At 38.3% G+C, this 13,800-nt stretch overlaps 1 protein-coding gene across 7 annotated transcripts in view; it reads left to right on the top strand.

Annotated features, from left to right (window-relative positions):
* The window catches only part of EHBP1 (EH domain binding protein 1), a 668,483-nt gene that overhangs the window by 301,569 nt on the left and 353,114 nt on the right, over positions 1-13,800 (top strand). For all 7 annotated transcript variants that reach the window (XM_081069113.1, XM_081069112.1, XM_081069122.1 and 4 more), the window contains one exon: positions 5,541-5,613. The gene's annotated coding sequence lies outside the window, so the exon portion shown is untranslated. The remainder of the gene's footprint in view (positions 1-5,540; positions 5,614-13,800) is intronic.

The following is a 13,800-nucleotide window of genomic DNA, read 5'->3' as shown; positions in this document are numbered from 1 at the left end:
TTCATTTCTGAAGCCTCTGAGAATCAGTCTCTTTTATATGTTACTTCTCAATAATGGTATGTGTGTTTTATGTAATTCTTTAAAGATGAAAATATAGTAAACCTGCTTGGAAGAGTTAAGACTTACTGCTTTTCTCTCTACATAATTGTCCACAAGACCTATCTCTGGAAATAAGGTGCCTGAGTCGTGAGAATAGTTACCAGACATATGAATGTGGTCATCTTTTTTCCTGATCTCTGTTGAGAGCTTGTGGGGACAGTCCCAGAGAGCAGTTTCCAGACTCGTGGCCTCACATGGAAAGGTGCTGGCTCCGGTACTAGATGGCCATCAGCTGTGACTAGTTGGCCATCGGCTGTTACCAGTTAGCTGTTAGCCACTGATATAACTGCCGTGGCTGAGCTAGCAAGCACGGATTGCAGTTAGCAAGGGGTTGGTTGATTGGTAGAGAAGCGGATGGCAGACTACGGATCGTGCAGCTCCTGCTTCCTGTGTCTCCAACCCAGCCGCCAGCGAGAATATAGGGGTATGACTCCCCTATCTGTGTTTCCGTTGATGTTCCTTTTGGCCTCACCATATCCTGCATTCTTATACAGGGAGCAGGACAAGAGACTCTTCATGACAGAACTACTAGAACACAAAGGTGGCACTGGAGTCCTTCCACATAGACCCCTAGTTGTAGTTATTGGAGTCATTCCAAATATATCCATTCTCTCTTCCTTCCGGATATGTGGTACGATTGCATTTCCCTGCCTCCTTTGTAATTAGGTGTGGACATATGACTTGCTTTGGCTAATAAAATGGAAAGAACTGACATGTGTCACTTGCAAACAGAGGCTTTAATAGCCAGTGTATGATTCACTATTTTCTTCTTCCAGTGGAGGTAATTGTAAAAGCATATGCTGAGATGGACTAGCTCAGCCTAAATCTCCCCGCCTATCCATGCTGGATATTTAGCATGAGTAAACAATCAACTTTCATTATGTTGAGCCACTGAGACTTTGGGGCTGTTGTTTGTTACTATAGACAGCCTAGTCCATTCTGTCTACTATACCCTCATTCATAGCCCTCCATACTATCATGTGGCAATACTGCTCAAAGCAGAGTGCCCTTCCTCCTCTGTGCCATCTCTAGGCGTGCCAGATGTGTGGTTTACATTAGCTTGGTAGTGATTGTGACACTTGAGTCCATTTGCATGGCCTCTAATGGCAAAAGCCATATGAATTATTCAGCCACAGGTATTTTACACTGGAAAAATCTTTGGATGTGGAGGACCATAGAATAGATTATATTTGAAATAAATATTTAGACTCTCTATACTGCAGCCACCTTCCAGAAGGATAGGCTGATTCACTATGCTTACCACAGACTGCCTGCACAGACTATACTTTGTTAAACATGAGATAAAGATGAAGTGCTAAATGGAGAGCAAGGACGAGCATGGGACACTGCTGTGGCTCACTACAGACAAAGCCTGCTTGTCTTGCTGCAGCAGCTGTAACATCCTTCATAGGCTCCAGGCGAATGATCCACACGTTCACTTACTTTCTAACAAGTTTTGCTTAAAGATATCCTCAGGTTAAATCAAGAATCAAGCAAATCTGATTACTTGATAAAGGACCAAATTTTACTTTAGTCATTAAAGATGAGAGAATTAAAGATGCATATGGCGATAAAGAGGAAATTCTAAGAGCTCTTTCAATGCAGGCAGGACCAGGCATCTGACCAAACTGAATTTCTGAAAATCTTAGGTAAAGTATGAATGGCACAAGCTAAGGAGAATCTTGAAGACACCAGAGGTGAAGGTAATATAATGAAAACCACCTGAGGCAGCATGAAAGGAGCCCATGAGCTGAAGTCACAGTCCTGAACCTAAACATTTGAATGTGGATCTCCACCATTCCCCCAACGCTTGTTTCTCCCACTTGGCCTTAATACCCCCAAATTATGGTTTTGGAACGTCTCCAAAAAGCCTTCGCATTTTTTTTTGCTAGTTCTTCCCCACCCTGGTGATAAGTACTGGCCTGTCTTAGGCTCAGGGCCGCAGCTAGCCCATAGCCTGTGTCCAAGTGGGAAAAGATGTCTCACCTTACTTGCAGATACTCCTATAAGCCAAGGTGTTCTCCCTGGCTTAGCACAGATCAGACTTCAGATCCACTCACCATTCTGGTCTGACCCTGAAGTACAGGGCCCAACTTGCAGTCTGTATCCAGCAGTTCTGCCCATTTATTTACCCACTATTCTTAAATTCCTTCGTTGTCCAGCTTGGGAGCTGCAGTGTACAAAAGTTGGCACAAAATTCCCTAAAACTGCTTTGATGATGATAATTAGGAAGAAGAAGAAGAGGAAAAGAGGGGCCCGACCGGTGGCTCAGGCGGTTAGAGCTCCATGCTCCTAACTCCGAAGGCTGCCGGTTCGATCCCCACATGGGCCAGTGGGCTCTCAAGCACAAGGTTGCTGGTTCAACTCCTCGAGTCCCTCAAGGGATGGTGGGCTCTGCCCCCTGCAACTAAGATTGAACACGGCACCTTGAGCTGAGCTCCCGGATGGCTTGAGGAAAAAAAAAAAAAGAAGAGGAAAAGAATGGTAATACTAATATTATATGATGATGATGATTATTATTATTTGATTATTATATGATTATTATTATGTGACAATAATGATTATTAATTGTTAGTCATTAGTAATATGATTATTACTTATTATGGCACTTAGGTATAGCATACTCCCCAGAAAAACCAGTTTAATGAATAATGCTGCTAAATTCTCATAATAATCATTTTTGGTTTAAATTCTTGTTCCTGGGAGCAAAGGTTAAGCAAAGTTCAAATCTCAAATAGGAGGAGAAAGGAAAGCAGGAGGAGGAGACGAAGGAGGAGGAAGAGCGGGCAGAGTATTAACTCCTTTCTTAGGCCACATGTTGAAATTAATGTTTCCTTTGGGCATTTTTTACCCTCTTTCTACACCTCTCCTAGGGTATCCTGTGCCTTCATTTTGTATACACACACACACACACACACACACACACACACACACACACACACACAGCCTGCACCACTTCCAGAAGGGCACTATGCTTTAGAATTGTCTACTTTTCTTTCCCCCTTGTGGGAGAGGAAGAAATTTTCCTCTACCCTCAAGGTTATTTTAGCTGATTTAATAATCAAACAGACATGACACAATTAGCAGAGAAAACCAAATGTAATACATACATATATGGGAACCCCATATGCATGAGAGAATCAGAGACCCCACATGCATGAGTGGTTCAAAATCAGAAAGGGAAAATGTGGTATATGTGACATTCTGAGCTAAGGATAAAATAAGGTGCCTTGGGCGCCTCAAAATGTCATTGAAGGATGATAAGAATTGTGGATATTTAGTAATTAGAAGTTTGCCCTGACCTATAGATAGGTTAAAAAAAAAGGTTATTTCTGAGAATCTCTTATTATGGGCACGGCCTCTAATTCAAATTCTTCTAGGTAGTTAAATGACGGCAGAAGTTTCTCTTGAGCCCACAGGGTCTTGGTTACCTCTAGCTCAAAACAATCCCCACGCCACAGAGGCACATCTTGGGGTGACTCGTTCTAAATCCCCATACCAGCAAACAAAATTCCATCTTCTTGGTGCAGCTGGTGTGTGAGAAGGGGACCGTCTGGCTGACATAGATCATATTAAAATACAAATAACTGATGATCACAGAGCTTTCCTAGAAAGTTTCCCCCTCTCTTTTTATATTTATATTTATTATTTTTCAAGGAGATGTTAGCCAAAAAGAAGGCTCATCCCGGGCTGGATATGTGCTCCTGGAAATAGCTTCCTTGAGCTGTTCCTGCTTCCTATAATTTCTTCTTTCTTTTCCTTCCCCCACGCCCCCGATTTTCTAGAGGCTCTAATTTTTTTCTTTCCTATAATGATTGCCTTACAAGAAAAGCAAGGTCCTGGTGGGAGGGCCATCTTATGGAGTGCGCAATAGAAGTTGTGTCCATTTTTTAGTTGGTGACGGCACATACTAGGTACAAGGCAGATTCTGGGGCAGGCGCAGGCCCTTAGGTGGATAGTATACATCTATACCTGGTAACAGTACACACAAAAAAAACTATCTGCACACCTGAAACTAATAAAAAAAAATGGTTATTGTGGCAATAGGTCAGCAGTAGTGGGACAAAGAATAGAATATAAACGACTGCATTCTAGGTAGAAGGAATGACAATTTGTGCTAAACCAGTATCATGGGCTAGTCAGAATGCATTTGTTAGATAATTAGTAAAGTACTTGGGGAAATAGATGATAGGTGGGTAGATAGATAGATAGATAGATAGATAGATAGATAGATAATTTCACCCTGATAGCCAGATAACCACTCTCTGAAGGAATATCTAAGAAAATCAAAAGAATACTGGTGTTTGACATGTTTCTTTATCTTCTTTACTTAAAGTGCATCTATAATTATGAAATTTGACTGACAAAAACAATTCTGTATATCTTTTTATATCATTGCTCTATTAAAATGTAAATCATTCCAAAAAAAAAACTATCTGCAGAATAAGAGTGTTTTCTGTAGTGAGCTATGCCTGATTAGATCTGAGTTAGACATGAATCAATGCAGAAAATGAGAGCAGTACAGTGTGTATAATATTACTGTCAGTATGTCCTTCAACAAATGTTGAGTTGCCTGAAATTTTACATTATGGGAAATTATATTTTTAATTAAATGACTTCATAATGAATATCATTGTTCTATAGTGAATACTAATCATGCTTCCCTTTAAAACAGTATGATGTGGGAAGAGAAGGTTGCCTTGTAATGGATCCCCAGTTATACCTGTGTCACTATTACTGGAGGTTAATAAAGACAGACTCATTCTTAGAATATCGATCCTATAGTCTGTAGAAAGTACCAAAAATACAATCTCGGCATCTGAAGCAAAGTAAATATATTCTTTTAATTCATTTTTCAGGACTTCAGTAGGGAATCACTCCAGTTACATATCAAAAGGTTTTTGCTAGAGTTTCCCCAGCTTCTTGCCTCTGCTTCACTTGCACAAACATAAAAGGAATGTGCTGATCTTTTTATTTTTATTTTAAAATCAGAAATTGGAACAACTTGTTGAGAATATTTGATACAACTAAGCTGAAGAACAAACAGTCAGAGGAATTGTCTCCTTGGAATCAAGTTTGGGTTGAGGAAGGGCTTACTCAGCAGCGTTCTGCCACCCTTGGTACTCAGTGTCTCCAGAGAGACCAATATCCAAGGGCTGCTCAGTGGGAGGGGTGACCAGCGTCCTTAGTCCTTGGGTTTAAACAAAAGGGGCCTACAATGGCTATTTTGTTTTCTGCTTTGCAGAAGGACAAAGCTAAAGAGTGTACTACTCATGATTAATTCTGGAGAAAAAAAATTCCACGCAACTAGAATTTTTTCCAAGATTTAAAACAAAACAAACAATATTTGCAACCCATATCCAAACCCACTTAGGACAACTGACATTGTGCAGTGTGGAGAGTGCTAAGGATAATGTGCTATTTGTTTTCATCCTTTTCAGGGCCTCGCCCTCCTGGCAAATTTCAAGGCCAACAAAAGACAAAGGCAGAAGCAAGGCTGCCCCTGGATCAATGGTGAGTGGGCAGCTTTGGGTGGAGCACAGAGGGAACTGAGGGGTGGGGAATGCGGGGCAGCTCACCATTCGTAAGCTGTGGGACCCTGAATCAGTCACTTAACCTCATACTGCATCTGTAAAATGGGAGACTGGACTAGGTCAGGGGTTACAGTCTTCTCTGTGAGGCCTTCCCTAATTACTCAGGTTGTATTTCTACTTTCTTTTGAGTACACTATTTACCACTCCCTAACCACAGCATTCTCAAGGACAATTCTTATTCGATTTTTTTTTATTCATAATTCTTATTTATTCTTATTAGCAACTGCAGAATTTCAGCTCTGGTATATGTAAATTGCAGGTCACTCCCTCCATGGGTAGCTAGAAAAAGAGAGAAATGGAGGCTGAACATAGAAAAGGGATTATAAGAGAGCCAAAGTGGAAATTTTTGAAATGAGAATTTGGGCAGGACTGAGGAAGACAAGCAGTAATAATCCTGGGCTTTGGAAGAACCTCCTGCGGTATCCATGGGGAAGGAAAGGAGAGATATACATGTGCCAGGCACAAAGTTACCGTGGGCAGATCCAGGGCTGCGAAACTCTGGGGCAGGTCAATTCTCAAAGGCTTTTCCATCTCAAGCCTCTAACATTTCTGTGGGATCCAGATATTGAGGAGGCAGACCAAGACTGGAGTCAAACTTCATCTTACGCTTGATTCTCCCCCAAAGCAGACTTAAAACAAGGGCTTTTTAATGCGAGGAGTTTGTTTAGATGCGATCCTAGGAAATCCACACAAAGTGTTAGTGAACACATTAAGTTGTGGTCAACTGGAGACCTCTGGGACACGGTGTAGGCCCCACCTGAGGCTTCCTACCCAAAGGGCTTCTTATCCAAACGATCAGAGCAGTCCATTTTACCTCCAACTCTCTTTTGTTCCTGGAGGCATTAAGTACCCAGCGCTTCCAGCCTGCCCCCTGACCCCTCAGTCTGCCCGTGCAGCTAAAAAAAAGTCTTTAGGCAGAGTCACAGAGACATGTAGTAGGAAGTCCCTGGTATGTAAGAAATATGGTACGGACAGGAAAATAGTGTGTCTGATAGAAACCACCAAATCACAAATTAAGAAAGAACTTGAGCATTCAGAGGAGGACCAACCCCAGGGAGAGTTCTTCTCACTATGATCATTTTTAGCAATCCTATGAAACGATTTATAAACGTTGTATTGAAACTCCAAAAAAAAAAAAATCCTAAAAAGTGTTTTGCTAATGAGTATAAAATGGTAAAGGGTTAAATATTCCTGTAGTAGTTACGATTACTAAGATATATAAAAGTCATTTATTTTAGTACAAGAAAACATAATTCCCATGGCTTTCAAAGGTTTACTCCAAACATCATTTCCTCTAGCATGATTTCCACCATAGGGATTTAAGTTCGTGAACCGCAGGTCCTTCTGCCTCAGAGTTTTTTTTTTGTTTTTTTGTTTTTAGTTTCAGGTGTACAAAACAGTGTAATAGACATTTACACCCCTCACAGTGATAACCCCCTCCCCCAATCTACTATCCCTCTGACATCATATACAGCTGTTACAATTCCATTGACTATATTCCCTATGCTGTACTCCACATCTGTGACATATATATATATATATATATATATATATATATATATATATATATATATCATTCAATATTATTCAGCTTCAGCTTCAGATACACAGCACAGTGGTCAGACATCTACACAGTCCGTGAAGTGGTCTCCCTAATAAGACAAGTGCCCATCTAACCCACTACAAAATCTTTGCAACATTATTTATTATATTCTCCAAATTGTATTTCATATCCCCATGGCTATATTGTGACTACTAATTTGTACTTTCTAATCCCTTTACCTTCTCCCCTGTCTCCATCCCCCTCCCATCTAGCAGCCCTCAGATATTTTTGTTGTTTATTTTTTTCCCTATATCTCTGCCTCAGAGTTCTTAAGAACATGGTCTCCATAGTTGAGGAGCCACTATTGTATAGCCTTTTGCTATTTCATTTTGTATTGATGTTGTTCAACTCCACTAGAAACTGAATTCTCTATAGCGATGCAGCTCTCTGAACTTGTCATGACACCAAGAACAACAACTTGAGCATAGTCGTTCTTCAGTAATCTTGTTGATGCCTCCTAAATTTTCTCAATGGTTGCACAATTGTATTTCCAAACCTATTAGGGAAATGATATAAATTTATAAAGGAAAAATATATCTTGATGACAAACGGTCAAAGATATGAGTAGTTCCCACAAGGGGAGGAGGTTCATATAAGAACAGTAAACATATATGAAACAGGTACGTCAGGCTCTTTTAATAACTTGATTTGGTCGACTCTATTGTTTGGTCTGACCAGAGCCCTTCCATTTGGCCCATCTTTGGATTAATGCTCTTTCTTTCACTTCAGACAATTGGCTCTTACAGGGAATGCCTATTATAGTGCCCAATTCTCTGGCCACAGCTGATGGGTTTAGGAGTGACCAACTGACCCAAGCCAGGCCAATAAGACTCTTTCCCTGGGAATGTAGAGTTGGTAGAGTTCAGTCACCGTCAGTATGAAGCATGGGAGCTCCTGGTGGCCAAGTTTTCTACTATGTGGAGGAAGCCAGGTTGAGAAAATGAAATCAATGCACAGAGAAAAGCAGAGACCAGAGACGGAGGAAACAAGCACCCAGCTGTTCTTCTACCTTTCCTTCCTGTTAAAAGGTTGAGATTTTTTTACTTGAAACCAAGGGCTCCATCTATTACAACAAAAAAATTCAAATGTAAATAAATGTGATGTAGGATCCAATAAAATAAGAACAGCAATACACAAAGATGAACGTTTAGAGGTCCCTTGATGATTCTGGAGTAATGGTCTTTTTCTGGAAAGCCTCTTGGACACACGTGACATAAATCAGAGACTAAACTTTTAAAAGTCTTCACAACTCTGAGCTTATAATTCCATGATTAATAGAAATGCTCAAATGCTTTGTCCAAGTTATAATTTGGGTGGATGAAAAGAAGGAAATTAGCATTTATTGAGTTTTAAAATGCAACAAATAGTATGCTAAGCAAAGAATCACATATACTAATAACGAACATTATTTAATACTCACAATATGTTAAGCATAGTTCTAAGGGTTTACATGTATATATTATCTCATATAATTCTCAAACTAACCATATGAGGTAGATACTATTATTATTCCTATTTTTTAGGTGAGGAAACTGTGCCTTGGAGAGGTTAATTTGCCCAAGTTTGGGCATTAGTTGTGCCCAAACACAGCTAGTATGCCAGTGCTCGCACCCTTAACTATAAATTATATATTACCTTATTTAACTTTGGAAAATGTAGCATATACCTAGGACGTAATTCAAAGGAAAGAAAAGGCATATGGATATGTATACAAGCACTGATTAATATATCTAAAAACTAGAGAAAGCCCACATATATACCTGTAGGGAAATAAGACGGCAAATATGATACATTGATACAATAAAATAGTATATTTCTGGCAGGAATGATAAACATGAAAAACATAAAATGGGTAAAGGACTATAGAAAACAATAGCAGATGAGAAAAAGTATAATTCAGAATTATAAATACTGGTTTTTAACAATTACGCGCAATTATTTGTATGCAAGCAGTAGAATGAAAAAGGTCTTCAGGGTTTATGAAAACATGGAAATTTGAGTTTTTTTGTAAGTTGATGTTGCTATTGGGACTTAGGTATTGCTATTTAACTTTCATTGTAAAGTTGATTAACTGCCCAATTAAAAGCAAACTTATTAAACATTTAAAGTAATATTAATGGAAGAAAATAAAGGAGAGGTTTGTGAGTTTAAAACAGATTTGTTAGGAAAGCCTCATTTGAGGAATATAAATAAAAATGGGAAGTACTGTATAACATACTCAGAGGAGAAAATGGTAAATAAGAAATGTAAACTCACATCATCTCACCTGTCTCTGATCTGTTGCTGCCCTACCTATCCCTTAAAGTCTTTCTCCAGTGCCACCATCCTAAAGTTCTCAACCATAAGCTTTCTCTGAGCAAACATGGTACTTCATTTGTCTCTTTCATGGGCTTGTATCTTTCCACCTCATTTTATAGCTGTGGACTTGGTCCGCTTCTCAACCATAAGCTCTGCAAAGGTGGCAACCATGTATCTGCACCATCTTTGTAGGCCCAGTTGTCCCACATAATGCCACATGGTAGGTGCCCAACATGTGTTTGTTAGATGAATAAGTGTTCTTGTCAGAATAAATTTAGAGACAAAAAGACTTGAAAGGCACAGTTTTGAACAATAGGCAACTGTGATTGGGGATATCAGAATGGTTGTCCTTAAGTTATTTCTGCTGCCAGATTGAGGAGGTGAGTGGTGTAGCTCTGATGAGCTCCAGAAGTGTAGCAGAAGCATAAGGTGATTTGGATTTGATGAGCTCTGAGGCTAATATATCTGGAGATGATGAAAACAGTCTTAAACCCTGATTTATGATTACAGTTGGCAAAGAGCATTGAAAAGATAAAAGTTGAAAGAGTAAGTGGGAATAGAAATTCAGGAAATTTCAGAAGTGTTATTCCAAAGAAGTCTTATAGTCTTTCCCTCATAAAGCCCAAGGTCCTTCTTTCTTATGGCTGTTAAAAACAGACAAACAAACAAATAAAAAAGCCAGGTTTTTTGTTTTTACCTCCTTTAATCATAGTGTGTTTGTTGGAATGAGCAAAGTAGATTGGACATTCTCTCTCTCTCTCTCTCTCTCTCTCTCTCTCTCTCTCTCTGCCCCCCCCCCCCCCACTTTCTCCACACACATTCTGCCAATGACTACATTGGATTTTTACCAAATAGTAACAGACACACAATGTCAAAAAATTCCTATTACTATTTGAATTGTAAAGGCCTAAGGATTCTTAACCTTCTTCACCGTGATTGTAACCGGGAAGGCGATGTACTTCTGATTCAGATGGCATACAAAATATCTCATGGTTCTTCTTTTACCTCTTTGCCTGTGTGAGGTACAAGAACATCTTGCAAGTCGGAATTGTAAACTCCTTGAGTTCAGGAACTAGGTCATAAATTGTATATAGTTTCTGAGCAGTGCCAAGCTTAAATATTTACTAACATGATTTTATTGACTACCAGTCACAAAAACATAAATCCTCCCAATACCTACTCTTCTGTAATCAGATAATTCCTCTACCTTGCTCATTAAATACAAAGAGTCCTCTTTAAAGGAATTTTTCCTTTGGGTGATTTTTGACTCAGTCTATCTTTCCTCACTAGAATGTAAGTTTCATGAGAGCAAAAGTATTGTCTGTTTTGTTCAACTAAAGTATCTCCAGAGCCCACAACACTGCTAGCTGCTCAGTAAATACTGTGCTGAATAAGGGAATGAATAAATGATTGAGCAAATTGTTCTTTTTGGTTTGGGCTTTAAAGTATTTTGTAAATATTAACCTGAATATTTTACATAAACACACACGTGCCTCTTCAGTGACTTTCCCTCCTCTAATATCTTTCCCTACCAACACATCAGGTAAACTAAGTAATCGTCGGCTGTGCATAGGATCCATCTGTCTTTCACTGAATAGAAAATGAAAATGCTTTTTTCAAACAACTATTTGTAAATATGAAAAAAGTCTTGAATCAGAAATATAAAAACTAAGAATAGAATGGAGAGGGTAAGGAAGAAATGGAATGCAAGTTGATTGAACTGAAAAAGAAATAGAAGAAGACAAAATCATATCAGAAATGAAAACTAAATCACAAGGTACTCAAGATTAGATTTGAGTGAAAATGTAAAAAGAAAGATAATTTCCAGTATTTTGTAATTATAAATAATGCTACAATAAATATATGTTCTGTACATATAGAAAAAATGAAAATGCTTTGCTTTTACAAAAACTTAAGAGGGGAACTTGCTCTCAAAACCGTTTGTAATACCAAAATGTATTTTTTTTTTATTAAATCCAGATTGTTGGGTGGAGTCCCTTAGCTAAAATCACTCACGAGCAAAATGAATTGCTTGTTATTCTCACAAAGAATTTACAGGAAGCAATTTGTAAAGGTTGCCATCAGACTGAAGTCATTGTTGGCACTAGGAATCAGTGTTTCATCAACCTCAGAGTAATCATTTAACCTGGGTCTGCTCAGAGAAATCTCCGTAATGCAAGAAAAATTGAATTCTACTGCCTCAGATTACAGTCACTTTTGATATTATTCCAGTTTGATTTTGGAGTTTAAAATATTTGACATATTAGTTTCTCTCATCCTCCCCTGATATAGAAATATCTGTTTTACATGTGCTTAACACCAAACCTGTCATTACCAGCTTTTACACAAAGAGTTTTTTTAAAAAAAGTCTATTCTCCTTTCTTCGCTGTACTCAGGAAATTTCTATAGGAATAGCTATGAAATGAATGTTTTGTCAACTTATTCTGGCTAATTCCATCTAGTAGCCTGCCTGCTGTTCAAGTAATAATACCCCCCAAAATTTCTACTCATCTTGAAGGAACTATCCTCCAATCTAGGTGACAGATGGGACAATTGTTCTAGGTAAGCCTATGTAGGCATCATTATAGTAGAGAAACATTGAATCCCAATGAGGATGAATACTTTTGTGCTTCCAATTTCTCCCAGTGTGTCTATTTTTATCTCTCTGGGAAAACAGGGTTATAAAGATGGAAACATATAGATTCATACCATTAGCAAAAATTAGATCAATTGGCTATGTTTCCAAAACCAAATAGGAAAACAAGGTCTTGGCAAAACCAAAATGATCATTTTTTTTATTCTGGAATATAAAGCCTTTGAATTAAAGTATAGTTCACATACAAATTATGTTAGTTTCAGGTGTGCAACATAGTGATTTGACATTTATATACCTTACGAAATGATCACCACGAGAAATCTCGTAACCATCTGTCATTGCATGAATTTATTGTGATATTGACTGTATTCCCTATGCTGTATATCTCAATGATTTATTTATAAGTTTGTACCTTTTAATCCCCTTCACGTTTTTTACCCATCCCCTCACAACCCAACCCTCTGACAAATACCAGTTTTTTCTATGCCTCTATGGGTCTGTTTTGTTCATTAGTTTAGTTTTTTAGATTGCACATCTAAATAAAATGATGCAGTATTTACCTTTCTCTGACTTATTTCACTTAGCATAATAATACCGTTTAGGTCCACTCATGTTGTAAATAGCAAGATTTCATTCTTTTTTATGGCTGAATAATATTCCATTGTGTAATACACCACAACTTTATCCATTTATCTGTCGATGGACCTCTAGGTTGCTTCCAAATCATGGCTATTGTAAATAATGCTGTAATGAACATAGGGATTCATATCTTTTCAAACTCGTTTTTTCATTTTCTTAGGATAAATGCCCAGAGCTGGAATTGCTGAATTGCATGCTAGTTCTATTTTTAATTTTTTGAGGAATCTCCCTACTGTTTTCCATAGTGGCTGTGCCAATTTACAATTCCACCAACAGTGCACAATGGTTCTCTTTTCTCTACATCCTCACCAGAATTTGTTATTTCTTGTCTTTTCTGATGCTAGCCATTCTGACAGGTGTGCGGTGAGGTATCACTGTGGTGTTCACCTACATTTCCCTGATGCTTAGTGAAGTCGAACATCGTTCCATGTGTCTGTTCGCCATCTGCGTGTCTTCTTTGGAGAAATGTCTGTTCAGGTCTTCTGACCATTTTTGAATTGGATTATTTGTTTTTATGATGTTGAGTCGTATAAGCTCTTTATATATTTTGGATATTAATCCCTTATCAGATATAGCGTTTGAAAATTTCATCCTTCATTGCGTAGGTTGCTTTTTGTTTTTTTTTTATGGTTTCCTTCACTGTGCAAAACCTTTTTGGTCCAATGTAGTCCCATTTGTTTATTTTTTATTTTTTTGCCCATGCCCAAGGAGACTAATCCAAAAATACATTTCTAAGACCGATATCAAAGAGTTTATTTCCTATGTTTTCTTTTAGGAGTTCTATGGTTTCAGATTTTACACTTAAGTCTTTAACCCACAATGAATTTATTTTTACGTATGGTATAAGAAAGTGATCCAGTTTTATGTTTGCATGTAGTTGTCCAGTTTTTCCAACACCATTTACTGAAGACTTTTTCCCGTTGTATATTCTGGCCTCCTTTGTTGTAAATTCAATTGATTGTATAAGCAAG

This window comes from Rhinolophus hipposideros (assembly GCF_964194185.1).
Source record: "Rhinolophus hipposideros genome assembly, chromosome: 12".
NCBI lineage: Eukaryota > Metazoa > Chordata > Mammalia > Chiroptera > Rhinolophidae > Rhinolophus > Rhinolophus hipposideros.
The sequence above is the reverse complement of the archived record's forward strand: the minus strand, read 5'-3'. Positions and strand labels throughout refer to the sequence as shown.